We start from the raw sequence: 15,010 nt of genomic DNA, 5'->3' as shown, positions 1-15,010 counted from the left end.
GAGGAACTGAGTAGAAGGAGTTTGTTTGTAATGAAACTGTGTGTGTCACGTGTGACGTGTGTGACGTCTGAAGTACCGAAATAACACTATGTAAGACACATGTTGAGCTAAAAATGTTAGAGTTTCTGCAACTGGCTTTTGGGGCTGTGCAGGGCTCTCTCTTCCGGAAGATGATTGAATAAAAAGAAATATAAATGTTTTGACCACTATGAGTCGGGTTTTCTCTGTTCTATCATGGGGACAAAAGAATCGGGGTTGATAACAGCAAATTTTGGGTGTTATCAAGCTGTGGTCAGAAGAAGCAGAGTGTGAAGATGACACTCAGTATGCTCGCTTTGAATCCACAGTTCAATCTTACAACCCTCATGATGGAATCTTTCTAGTCACAGGAAAAAATGAACCAAGACGTTCTGTAATTTACCCAAACAAGCCTCTTTCGCTGGATGACTGAGTTTAGACTTTCAGACAGAGGTTGATGCGTCTTTACGGTCAGTGAGTCAGGCGAGGAATTCAGTCATTCGATATAGTTTGGAGCCCGGGATGACTTGTGCAAGGTCTTCGGGGTGACTGGACGTACAATCAGAACACACTAGAGGGATGAAGTATCCCATTTTGCCTTCAGAAGGCAGCTTGATGTCTCATGGAAAGAAAGATGTGGCTGGAAGTATGTCTGAGCCACTTACTAAATGCAGCTAGGTGGCAGGAAATGAATAGATGGACGGACAGATAGATAAATGCACACTAGATTAGCCTTCAATTATGATAGCCATTAGTGCAGAGGAAGTGCACCGTGACCCTGTAACTCACTTAAGCAAATGTTAGATGATCTTAGCAATATGTCTTTGCTATGTACAAAAATGATGCCTGCTCAGTGCAGTGAAATACAAAGAGCACTGGACTCTTTGAGTAGTTTAATTGTGAAGTGAAGAGGTCTAGCTAGTTTCACCTGATGTAGGATGCAAAACTGTGACTTCATTACTGTTAGTTTAAACTGACCCTGCATTTTTAAAATCCCCTTTTCTGCTTTCATTTCTTAAATGTGTGTACAGTGTTTAATCATCCATTTCTAACCCCTGTGAAACAATACTGTCACTTAGAAGTGTTCTGAAGTATTCTGACATATGAAATAAAGGGGGCTGATATTAAAAGGGCACGATTTCCAAGGTCAACATTTCGGTATGTTAAATGTGTCTTATAAAGACATAGAATGCACCAAGGAAGAGTAATCACACACCGTTAGCAAAGTCTTGTTGTCAACCTGGACAGAGAATCTAGAAAAGGGAGCTGATACTATTTCTTCTGGGCCGGTGCAGAGGGAAATCTTTTTTTTTTCACCATTCCTTGCGCAGAGGGCAGATCTCAGGTGTTTTGTTAAAACGAGAGGGGAGATACGGTAGGTACAAAGGTCCCTGAGGCTCTGGCCTCTCATCATAGGTCAGGGAGGAGATTAAAGGGAGTCAACAGCTGCAAGAGTATCATCTGCTTACCAAATATTATTAACTGCAACAACAAAGCAGTATGTGACCAGACTGGGAGCTGGAGCCTTTGCTGTCAGAAACTGTGAGTGGGAGAGAGTTTTTTTTTTCCTGGATTGCATCACAAGCGAGATTTTCAGGGGAGAATAGTGAAACTCTGCACTGCTGAATTAAACTGCCGACTGGCTTGGATTGCATTCAGCTGGGGTACAAGCCTATTGTAAATCAAGGCTGTGCATCCTGATCTCCCATCCATGGGTTGCTAAAGGTGGTATATGACTGGAAGAATTTGTAAATTGCCCTGATGTTGATTCAAAAAGGTACAAGAAAAGATAACTTTGTATCCAGCGGTCAGGACTGCTGCAAAGTACACATTCTCTCTAGTCAGATAAAATCCCATTTATAACCTGTAATCCTGTATTAAAACGCTGCCGTGCTCATTAAATAGACTCTGAGCTTCCCATGCTAACTGACTGAGCAGCATCAAACAAGCACACAAGAGAATTAGACAAGCCACGGGATCCAGTTTATGAGGAGACAGCGCATTTCCTGTATTCAGATGTTGTAGAACACCTCCCTCTGCTGGATAGATGCTGTCATTGCATTTCTAGACAGTCAAAGTTCATTTCTAGACATTTGAAGTGCTTAAAGTACTTCGAGGGTACACAATTCAACTCGGCACCCCCGTTTTGTACTTTAAAAAAACTACTAATGATCTTAAGTAGTGAATGTGTGTGTGAATGGGTGGATGACTGGATATGTAAAGCGCTTTGGGGTCCTTAGGGACTAGTAAAGCGCTATACAAATACAGGCCATTTTACCATTTAAGTAAGTACATACACTCATAAAAGACTTGAAAAGCGCCAGTGTAGTAGGACAGCACACCATCATCAGTGGAAACATTTTGTGAATACTTACATTTCAAAATGAGTTAAACAATCTAATTCACTTATTACAAAACCCCTCTTTTCAATTAGTTTTTACAGTGTCTGCAGAGAGTAATCAGTAAAGGAAAGCAAGCCGTGTCCTTTGGCTAGCAAGATATGCTTTATAAAACTCTGGATGCGCTGTGAAAAGAAGAAGGTCATAAAACTGCATTGTAAAAATGTAGAGCCCACTCTCATTATGTTAACGGCTGTACTGCTGCTATAAATGCACTGCTGTGGAGCTCAGGTCCTTATCCTGCTAGCTGTTTAAGAAACAGGGAGGAACATGTGATCAGCGACTGTGGTTGGAGTCAGAGCAGCCAGACAGAAACTTTGGAGCTTTAGGTTATAAATGGGAGTGAAAAATACTCATAACAGAGAGAAGGCTGAAGGATGGTGACTATAGTTTTACCATTTCCATGTCCATTTAGCATGTCATCAAGGATCTAAACACAGTAAGTGTTAAATATCCAGGATGGATGTCTTCTCTTTTACCAATCCATTATTCAGTGTGAAATATCCAGATGACCCTGTCATATCATAAAGGTAACCATGAATCATGTATAGTACTGTGAAGCTAATTAGGCTAATATTAAAATAATGATAATGTAAAAATAATCTTACTATGATGATCAGAGCATATGTATATGATCTGTATGTGCCTTATCTCCTTCTTAATGGTTGGGACAATCCGAATAAAACTTTGCATGAATATGCATGAGCAAAAATTCAATTCAATTCCATTTTAATTCTATAACGCCACATCACAACATCAGTTGCCTCAAGGCGCTTAGCATGCATTTTCAGTATATGAGTGCACCTGCTGCCAAATGCAATGGTGAGATCTGTTTATTCCCTGAAAACTTGGAAAAATCGAGCTTGGTTGATTTAAAAAAATAAACGCTTCTGACTCATCCGGCAAAATTATGAGGACGGTGTGAACAGCTTTGTTAAGAATAAGTGAATCCACAAAAGATTTTTAACGCATCAAACAGTATCATGCATTTTACACATTTAGTACTCTGAAGGTTAGTTTTCTGCTGTACCTCAGTATTTTTACTTTCTGTTGTTTTTTCCTTCTGTGAGAACGTCAACCCCATCCTACCTATCGTCACCTGTACCAATTACTTTCCTGTTGTTTAATGAGACAACTATCTGTTTGTATCACTTCTTGTGCCCTCCTGTTCTTGGATTTAGTCCCTGGTTTCCAGACCTCACCCTTTTTTCTCCTGGGTTTCTATTCCTTTATTTTTTAGACTTTGTTGTTATTGGATTTTTTTGTTCACATCAGCCATCAAACCTCACTTTTTGCTAAAATATTCTGCCTCCTGCATCTAGGTCCTCACTTCTACAAGCCCTTAAAACAAGCCCTGCAGCAGTCTGAGGCTTACAAAAAGTCTTGAGAACAAAAGTGCAGGGCAAAGATTGAGGCTGGATGATGGGAATTAATAAACAAACTGCGTACAAACCAGTACTGCAGAGTGACATTGCACAGGGAACACTGGCAAGAAGCAAGAACAAGACAGATGGATGACCAATATTAAGAGCCGAGGACTTTAAATCTAAAACGAGACAGATGTTACAGAGACCAATGACAGCAGCGCAGCTAAATACTAGAGATGGCACGATACCACTTTTTTATGTCCGATACCGATATCATAAATTTGGATATCTGCCGATACCGATATGAATCCGATATAGTGTGTTTTTTAATCAATAAAACTGTTTTTTTTAATATCTTGCTGCATTTTGTATAAGTTTATACTCAAGTTTAAATAAATAACAACACTAAAGCTATTCTGTTATACCTGTATGTAAAAAATACACTGCGCCCAAAATATTTCATAGTTCAGCAATACCAATCTAATAAACTTAAACCTGCTCCATCCTTCCTATTCTGGTATTTTAAAGAGTACTTAGCAGAAATATTAAGCAACCTAGCTAATAGGGTTGCAAACTCCCAGCAAAAAAAATAGGGAACCACCCACATCCCCCACCTCATGATGCTTAATCGATGTAAATTCAAATTTAATCAAATCAAATTTAATTTGATGCAGGGAGGAAAATGCACAGAAATAAATTCTTTTTCAAGAATAATTAAATAGATTCAACATCTTTCTTCAACAGAACTGCACAGATGGTATCTTCCCAAAGGAAAAAGTACTATAGCTTACTAGGGTATATTAGACTTAACAGTTACTATATACAGTAATGGACTTCTATACATTTTACATCAGATTAAAACTTTGGGTGTAAGAGTCAGATAATTATTTATTAAAAGCTAGACATTTTAAATGAGAATAAGAAAGAAAAGTATGTCTTTGTGCCCCCTTTTCCCTGTTCATGCCCTATCGGCCCCCCTGGCTACACTTTGCTAGATCCGCCCCTGCACAGTTACGTCAGCTGCGTAGAAAAAGATCCTGGTGTAGAAAGTAATATTAAATAAATTCTAACAACAGCTCATCAAGCTTAATAGTGCTGCTGTTGTTCAGCCGCTGGTTTCCTCTTTCTGGTGCAAAGTGGGCCAAAAACTAAGAAGAGAGACGGACTCGCGACAGAAAAGCCGATCAGCTGATTATTGATCAGTTTCACGTTTGAAGTAGCAGCAAGAAGAGGCAGTCGCTCCATATATCGGTTGTTAAGCTTAACGTGGGAATGCTTTACAAACATTCAGAGATGAACTTACACACTTGCTTTACTTCTCTCTGGGAAAACTTCCTCGGAGATGAAATGCTGGTTTGCTAGCAGCCGCTCTATCACGTGACCACACGGCTCCAACGTGCTGCGGTTATGAGCCGAGTTACGCCGTGTAGCAAGTTTTGAGAGGTGCTTTTTTGATATTTAATGGATCGGATTACATTTTTTATTTCTCGCCGATATCCGATCCAGTAATTTGGGTCAGTATCGGACCGATACCGATACGTAATATCGGATCGGTCCATCTCTACTAAATACAGGAAGTAAGACCAAACAAAAACCCCAAAACATAAAATGACTAAAAACAGACATGCGCATGGAAACATGGAAGGAAAAATGACAAAAATAAACACAATATTAAAACAATTAAGAAGGCCAAAATACAAACCAGACCAAACCAGTGTTGGGTGTAATATGCTACTGCAATCACATTACATTTTTTATTAACGTAAAGTGGCGTGGATATGGACGTCACTTTTATGTTTTTACTGCATAAATTAATAAAAGCACAAAGATGAAGCACAAACTACTTCTAGGAGAGAAACAATGGCATTAATGGTCTTTGTTAACATCTGCACAGATAGCATGCTAACACAAAGCTAGCAAAAAAAAAAAACAGAGTTAACAGCTGAGCGGCCCAGTAGCCAGAACCTGATCTTCAAGAGGTAATGAAGGCAGTGATGAGCACTTAGACTTTCAGCATTGTAGCCTCCATTTCTGCCTTGATACTTTTTTACATTAGAGTCACTGGCGATCACTTTCAAGTTTCTTTGTGCTCATTGGGAGAGGGGCTTATGTTGGTGTGTGGCACTGTAGGCTAATATTTACATCGTTAACTGCTAATTATGTGACAATGCGTTTCAGGTCATTTTACGCAGTAACGTGAAAGTAAAGTTTAATGAATTACTTTCTCCTGTGTGTAACCTACTGCATTAGTTTGAAGAAAGTAACATGTCGTTATTAATAAATTACTTCTCTCTCTCTCTCTTTTTTTTGAGTAACAACCTCAGCACTGCCCCAAACCATAACAACATCACACAAATATCATATTGACTCAGGCTTTCTGTTTTTCTGTATAACAGTTTCTGACGTTTAGCAGTTTAAACACACTAAAAAGGAGCTTAATTGTGTCATTAAGTTTTTCCTTCAGTGTGCAACACAAGTATTAACATGCTGTCCTTGCGCTCCTACATAGATGCCATTGTAACCTCCTAAAAAAGGGGTTTAAAATTGTTCTTTAAAGTTTGCAGTACAGAAAAAAATAAAAGCCACATTCTGACAAACCCTAATGGTAAGGGGAAAAGGCTATATTTAAATCACTATGTGAAGAAAAAGAAATTATATTTGAGGAAGACAAATAATTAAAAGTCATCCAGTCCAATCTACAAGACATGATGCTGAGAACATTATGAGCCGGATTGCAGATAGAGACAGGGCTGGAATGATGATTTGTTCCCTATATTTAACACCCATTTAATCTCTCTCCCTCTTACTTCCCTTTCACTCTTTCTCACTCAGTCCCCCTCCCGTCTGTACGTAACACTTTACAGTCTCCATAGCCACAGCTACGTCTTTAATAGGATGAGCAAAATCATGTTAAAGGATTTAAAACCTCTGCAGTGAAACGCTGTAGCGTTGCCAAGCTCACTCTCTGTCGTTCAGCTCCTCATTTTGTCTCCCCTCAAACACTCTCCCTGCTCAGAATTACTTAGCACTGGCTCACACCGTTCACTCCCACAGACTCCAGACTAATGAGAGAGGGCCAGCAAGGACGCAGCAATAAAAAAAAAAAGAGCAATAGTAAGTGGTTGACTATTTGTGCCACCGTGTTTTTCACACTTTTATGTTCAGCGCAAGCCACATTAAAAGTTCAACATTTTAAAAAGAGCTCTGGTGCAAGCGTCGTTTGCAGGATCTAAAAGAGTATTAAATACTGGCGAGAAAATGTTTCAGTATGAATGTTTGGAAAGGGGCGGGAAAGGGGTGAAAAAGTGTCTGGTATCGAGGAGCACGACTTGAGGCTGCTGTTGGAATCAGAAATGTGAAACACAGAGGGTACAGCCTGTCCCAGTTTTCCCATCATTGTATCCAAATTTGCCAAGGATCTTTTAAATGAGTTGAAACCCATTCGGAGTGGATTAAATAGGAGAATCACATTACAATATGTAGCTGCTGGAAGTGCTATGTGTTATAGTTAATGGCTGTTTTAACACAACACTGATGGGACATAGGACATGTGGGTCATCCAACATCCCCCATCCTGCTTAGCAAAGTAGATGAGACATTTGATTAAAAATGTTTTGCCTTCCTTCATTACATGGTGCTAAAGTAAACCTTGCCTTTTTATAACAAAAAATTCTACAACTCCTTACGCACTTTTGGTCAGCATCTTCATAAGTAACCATACTCACACTAAAAATGGTCCTGCAACATAATCAAATATGTTAACTGTTTAAAGATAAGTCAGCTTGTGTCACTTCCAGTGTTCACCAGTCAGATGAGGATGTTTCGTAAGACTAAACAGGACGGCTAGGATTATAGTCACACAGATGTTCAGATGGGACATCATTTGTTATTCGCAGTGGAAACCATGACATAAAATCACCATAATTATACTGATTAAGTATATCCCTCTTTTTAATGTCTTTTGCACATGAGCACAGGCATGCTGACATGTGCACTGAGCTTATTGTAAAAAAAAAAAAGTGTTAGTGAATGAACAAAGCAGCCAGGGGAATGAGCGAAGACATGCCCTTGCTGTGTTTTTCAAGGATGCAGCAGACCTGCGATTCAGTTGCGTTTTGTGAACAGCAGGAGGTGCTGGCTGACTGCGCTTGGCTTTCCTCATCGGTCTCTAATCCCGTACCGGCTCTGTCAGGGGGAGATAGTCACGGTCTGCGAGTAAGAGCATCAAGGAGGAGAGGGAAACCGGGATCGAAAAAAGGAAGATGGGAGGATACACGGGGACCGGCAAGGCAAATGGTGCTTTAGTAAGGTGTTAAGATGAAAAGTGAGGGTATAGGTGGTGTGGGGGGGAAAAGTGTTGTGAGTACATCCACAGATGCGTATTTGGAGTGTGTGCGCAGTGCTGGATGGGTGATCCTTAAGGACACGGTTTGGTTCAGCAGAACCACTCGGTGGCTGCCTCTCCTCTCCCTGTCCTCTTTCTCTGTCTTCCCTGACTGGCTTCAGACCAACACTTCTTCTAGTGTTACAGCCTCTCCCATGCCCCCTACGTCCACCTTCTCTCCCTTTTTCATCCCTCCCTCTCGTTCTCTGTTTTCTTCTTATCGCTCTGTGAAATACTTCCTTATCGGATTCTCTCCCTGAGGCCCTTTGTCTCTTGGAGTTGCAGGTGAAATTAGAGGGTATAATTTCCTACAATCAGCAGAATCTGGTCCACGGCACCCCACCCCCTCCCCGCCTCTTCTGCCCTTCCGCCGTACAACCACCCCCTTCTCACAATCCTCACCATGGCCAGGGGCAGAGGAACACCAGCAGACTCGGTGAGAAACCTCACTTCGTTCTGGGGTCACTTTGATCTTCTGATCGTGGGGAAAGCACAAACCGACACAAAGGAAAAAGGGGCACTAATGAGCGTATTGGTCCAGTGTGTGTGAGTGTGTGTGCTGAGGTGGAGCGAATGAAGGTTAGACTCAAACGCATGGAGGAAAGTGGAGGGAAATTAAAAGACAAAGAAGGAGCAGTGACGAAGGAGAAGCAAAACATTTAATGCACAGACGTATCTTCACACATGGATGTGAACATCACACACTGAAGCAATCTGCCACACTTGAGGAGATTATACCGCTGAGTTTCCTGGATTATTCTCTTCTGTAGCCGCCGAAACATCCACCTCCCATCCCCCACCCACACAAAATACTGCCTCTCTCCATCTTTCTGCACTGGTCTGGGGTCTAGACTCAAGCAAGGATGCCCCAGTCTTCCACTGCTTACATAAGCATGCCCCCATCCTCTCTTGTGTCCCCAAAGCTGTCCAGTGAACACATGATCCCATCACTCAAACACTGATTCCACTGCTCTGACACTGCACAGCCTGCAGGAGAGCCTGTCTGCAGTCAATTAGCTTCATATAGCATCTCAGCCATTTGACACTGTCTTAGATGCCGAACAACCTGCTTTCGTTAACTATGAACAATGCAATTCCACAGGAATGTTTTTCCCTCCAGCTAATCGTGTTCCTTTCTCTAGTTTTACAGAACAAAGCTTTTTTTACCCCCTTTGTACTGTATGTTGTGCTGCACTTCACCATGCAATGATCACTCCACAACACTGAGAATGGACAGTAAACTGTAATTATCTGGGGAACAGCTTGCGTACAAAGGTGTTTTTCACCTCAGAAGTTAGTGTATCCTTTCCCCAGACTAATGAAATCTATCCATCTTTCACTCTGTCCTTGATCGCACCCACTTCCAGCGGGCTGCTCTGTCTCCACCACCACTCATGATGCTTTTTCTCTTTTGCTCTTCTATGTCTGTTTGTTGCTCGTACCCATTAATCTCCATTAACACAGTGAGAGTATTAATAGTTTCAGGGAGAGGAAGGAACATGGGAAGCTATTGGGACTTTTGGGGAAAATTACACTGGTCATTAAATGACTGATTTACAGTTTGAGCACTTCCTTACTTTGTATGCATTTGAGACTGTCCTCATTCCTGTTCAATCCTCCATGTTTGTTATTAGAATCTGTTAATGCCACTACCATTAGTATACTGTATTGATGCAAATGTTTTGCACCAGTGACTTATGTGTTTGATTGGTACATTTCTGTTAAAGCAGTTCTAATTGACCAAAATATGGAGAATATAAGAAAAGAAGGGGCAAAAAAGCTTATAGAACAAACTACACAAAAATCTAGACCAACGTATCTGCAAGCTAATCTAATGAAATGTAATGAAATGCTGGGTATATCGATGTTAATGCTGTTTTCTGTGTTGCCACCAAAGGAAAGCAGGAAGCTTGCAGGATTAATGTTAAGTCAGCCATTTAATCATCCTCCACATGTCTACAAAATGAATATCACAATAAAAACAAACAATTCTTCTTCTTTCCTCTAGCTAATCAAGATATCGGGGTTATAGTCGTTTTAATAATCAACTCTATCAAAGTTTTAAATGATTTGTTGCCCATCAAAGTCATCTCCCATTGTGGTGGCAAAACCCACAAGGTTGCCCTGTAGAGAGTCCAACAAGGACATACAAGAGAAATTCAGGTTACAAGTGTTGTCTATGTCAGCACAACTTTCATTGTGAAGCTATTTTACAATCGTGACTTAAGGTCTAGAAAGGACGGGCGACTAATTGTTATACAGTGTTGAAATATTTTCTAAGTAGCTGCAACGTTTGCAAAACTTGTCAGGGCACATGGCGGCACCTCTCTGCTAGAGGTTTCTTCCTGTAAAAATTGAGTTTTTCCTTCCCGCTGTTGCCAAAGTGCTTGCTCACAGAAAGTCATATGATTGCTGAGGTTTTCTCTGTTGTATTATTGTAGGGTCTACCTTACAATATAAAGCGCCTCGGGGCAACTGTTGTTGTGATTTGGCGCTGTATCAATAAATTTAATGTGTGTAGTATAATATAATGGCACCTGTTACCTTAGTAACCATAAACAAGATTTGTGCAAATTAGGCAACAATCAAATTAAAAATGATATGACAAAAATGAGTAAAAATGGTAACTCTTTGCAGGGCATTTTGGAAATATGCTGGAGCTCTCCATTCTTTCCAGGGCTTATGTTGAACAGCACTTGTTTGGATTTAGTAACTAGCTGAAACATTTTTTGGCACCGACTTTACTTGATTAATTAGTATTCCCTTTGACATTTTTTTTTCTCAGTTTCGAAAAGGAACACTTGGATGCAACAAAATTGGCTGTGGCTCAAAACCTTTGAAGTAAAACTGCCTGGGTGAAGTCGACTATTGTAAACTGGATTAAGAGTCAAGGGGGTAATAAGTAATCAGTTTTTCATTCTTCAACAACTTCTGGTCTCCTGCTCTTCTCAGACATCCACTCTCCTTCTCCCTGCTTGCGTCATGTCTTTTACTCTGTCCTACTATTTGCTCAGCTCCAGCAGGAGACTACAGCAGTCTGTGGTGCAACATTTTTTCTCATTACTTTGTGAACTGAAGTGCACGACCAGAAACAGATTAATTCAGATAAACTTGGTGAGCTCTGCATCAGTTTTAGTTCATATAAGGATTTGCACCGTGACAGCTGCTATGGCACAATGATAAATGAAGAGGTGAGTCTCAAACGTTCATTAGGTCCTAATTAGTAGAATTGCTGTCTGAAAGATTACTACAACCCACAGACGCAGAAAAATGACACACACACACAGATGATGACGCAAAGAAACACTTTGACGAGATGGAAAAAGAAAAAAAGCAGACTGCTAGGGGAGTGTGACAAATGATGCCTTAAGCCATGACGCACTAGATGGGCTGCAGTCCGAAAAACAATCAGAGAAAAAGGCCTCTCCCTCTTTCCACTCGCTATCCGGTAAGAGTAGCATACTTCTAAATGTGAATTTAGTCAGCGATACTCAGAAGAAGTAACTGAAGGCACATATGGGAGCAGAAATTTAATGAGCATTGCCATTGCATCAGCCAGTATAAGAACAAGAGCACTGTATGTTTATGGTCTGAATCCACTGCTAGTTTTAACCGACGCTGAACTTGCTGTCTTTAGGTCTGTAAAGTCCACTGTACGGTCTTCAGTGTGATGCATTTTATGGGCCCTCTCTCCAGTAAATTTGTGTCTTAAAATTCATCTCCGTTTAAAATCCTTATTGCCAAAAGCTTAGGCTGTCTGCTTTAAAGGCAGATACAGTGGCCTATTAAACCCCCACATTACCAGGATGTAAATTTTTACTACTCAATTTTTAAAGCAAGAGCTACAACATGTGCTGTCCTCAAATAACAGCATCTGTTCGGCACACGGAAATGACAACGTTTTAACATATTCGTCTTGGCTTTCCAAGGCTTATTGTGCCAAGCTCCTCGTGTGCCGCAGCACCTCAAGTTAGAATAATAATCGGTGAGTAGAAATCTCTGAGGAAAATGAAAGCTATTACTCATTATCATATGAACAGATATGTCAGTCCATTTTTTGGAGTCAGTATTAGCGTTATCAATCACAGTCAAGTAGCGAGATGGCATGTGGAGTTTGCAGGACTAAAAAGTTTCATGGTAGCTGTTTTTAGCCCTAAAGCAACATACAGTAAGAAGGTTTCTCTTCCAGTGTCTAGGGTGGTGGCAGACATAAATCTATGCTGCTCTGTTGTTTGTTAATTGCACCTTGGGGATAAAATTCTGATTCTGATAACACATGCTCTTCTGAGACTCCAGAAAGTAAACACAAAACAACATAGCTCCTGCAATCACTCGGGGATGCAAAGCCTTCCATGACTGTAAAGTGGCAATCATGGAGAGGCTCATCCACACTTGTGTGGGTAGTGACGAAAAGAAGAATTTTGCAGATGTAAGCAGCAGAAATCAGCTTCCTCCTGAGGGTGCTGGACTCACTCTCAGAGCCAGGGTCACTCGCTTAGTCATATGGGAGGGGCTTATAGTAGAGAAGCTACTCCTGTGTATTAAAACGAGTCAGTCGAGTTGTTTGGGCATCTGAGTAAGATGCTTGCTAGCTCAGGCTTTTCAGGCAAATGCAATGGAGATAACATGACAGGGTAGACCCAGGACACGCTGGAAGGTTGCGACTCTCAACTGGCTTCAACTGCTGTCCATCTTTTCCAGAACAATCCGCCTGGAGGAAATACTGGACTTTGATTGTCTTCATAGGTTCTCAGTCATGAGTCAAGGTCATGGTGGTCCAAGGAGCTTAGAAAGAAAGCAACTGGACTTCTTTAAGTTTCTTGAAGTCTAATCCAATAAGCTTCTTGATTTATAAAACCAAAAGGTGGAGAGTCTGAGGTATTTAATCCTTAGTGGTTGTCCCTTACCAGGGTCATTGACCCACTATTGATCTTTATTTGATATACCTTTATTAGTCCCACAAGGGGAAATTTCATAAGGCTGCCGACCTATTGCACGCAATGGCGGCACCATCTTACCCTCCGACTATACATACATTACACAAAACATCACATGGGGAAGACAGGTCAGAGAGGTATAACAATGGAAAAATGCACCACATGAGGAAAGATAAGGAGAAAAAAATAACTCCCTCCAGACTGAGCTCCAACAGGGAGATCAGTTTGAGAACAGAAAAAAACACCTCTGCACATAGCACATGAAAAAACTCTTAATACACCAAAGAAACACATGACAAGTAACAGGGGTGGGTAAAGGGTGAGAGACAGCCGATTTAGACAGTACATCCGGGCCTGCAGCCTGTGTGCTGGTCTCCTTGATCCACCGTCAGCATCGGAAGGGAATAAGCATCGAAGGCATTTGGAAAGGGAGGGGGGATGAGTGTGTGCATATCAGTAGGGATGGGTACCGGTATCCGGTGCCATGATGGCACCGGTTCTGACATAAACGGTAGTAACCAGACCGAAAAGCAGCGCACATTTCGGTGGTTTATTTCGGTGGTTTATTTCGGTGCTTTTTTTTCCTGAGCTGTGATACGCTTTAGATTCTAGCCAATCATTTTACGTTTCCGAGGATAGTAGGCGGGTCCAGGTGCGTACGTTCTTTTAGAGCAGAGCTACAGGTTAAAAATGCCCAAGGCGAAGCGGTCAAAAGTCTCAGCAGCCTGCAACAAGTGCTTTAAGCTGATACTATGATACTGTCAAAGGAGGTAACACCTCAAATCCGATGAAACACCTGGCGACACATAGCGTTTTTTTTAAAAGCCGAAAAATACGCCGTATTTGATAGCTTGCTGCGAGACCTCACACCGAGCACATCTACTGCGGGTGTGGTGCCTGTTATCGGAAGTAGCAACATCCCCCAAAAACCCGAAGAGGAGAGTCTTGGCCCCTAGCCCTGCCAGTGTAGCAGAAATGATGATGGATGATGATGGCAGCAGCAGCCGTTCTTCTCTGCGTGAGTAGCTTAATGTTGTTCATGTTTAATTTACGTTGAGTAGGCTAACCACGTTATTAAATTAATGCATATAAGGTGAACTAGCAAACACCGTCGTAGTTGCATGCGGCTGTCTTCTTGTTTGATGGCAGATACTCCCTTCACCCTGGCCAAAAAGGCTAAAATGACCAAAGAAAAAGTGGAAAACAGCTAAACATGAGAGGTTTTTGGACAAAGTTTGTGTTTTTTCCATTGTTTAAACACTGCTTCCAGCCAAGAGTGATACCATATATGCCCTACAGCTGCAGAAAAGGCTAACATTGTTTTTTTTTTTTTACAAAAAAACAGCTGAACATGAGAAGTTTTTGGACCAATTTTGTGTTCTCCATTCTTGAAGCACCGGTTTGAGCACCGTTTAAGCACCGGCACCGTTTCAAAAGTACCGGTTTGGCACCGGTATCGGATAAAACCTAAACGATACCCATCCCTACATATCAGTGTATATGTATGTGTGTGCGTGTCTAGAGTTCAGCTGAGACAGTGTCCTTCGCCCTGCTAGGCTAAGTAAACAGTCTTCTAGCCAACCCAGGTGGCCTTGCATGGAATGGGAAGGAACAGACTAAACACAGTCCCCGAGATGTCATCCAATTTGCACCCAGAGATGCTATTCCGAGCTATTCCTTCCGAGATGTAATCCAGTCTGCAGTCAGAGATCTTATTCTGAGTATTCACAGCAGCCGTAGCCTTTCCAAGATCTTATCCGTGCTGCACTCAATGAGCCCATTTTGAGAACCTCACGCCTCTTCCCATCGTTTCAATCCCAGCGGGCAGCCTTGTGGGGGTTTGAACAACCGGTTCCGCTTTCTTAATTTTTTCGATAAGTCAGGGCCAAGCCAGCTCCGACCAGC

Source organism: Neolamprologus multifasciatus, chromosome 10 (assembly GCF_963576455.1).
Source record: "Neolamprologus multifasciatus chromosome 10, fNeoMul1.2, whole genome shotgun sequence".
NCBI lineage: Eukaryota > Metazoa > Chordata > Actinopteri > Cichliformes > Cichlidae > Neolamprologus > Neolamprologus multifasciatus.
This window is presented reverse-complemented; position numbering follows the sequence as displayed.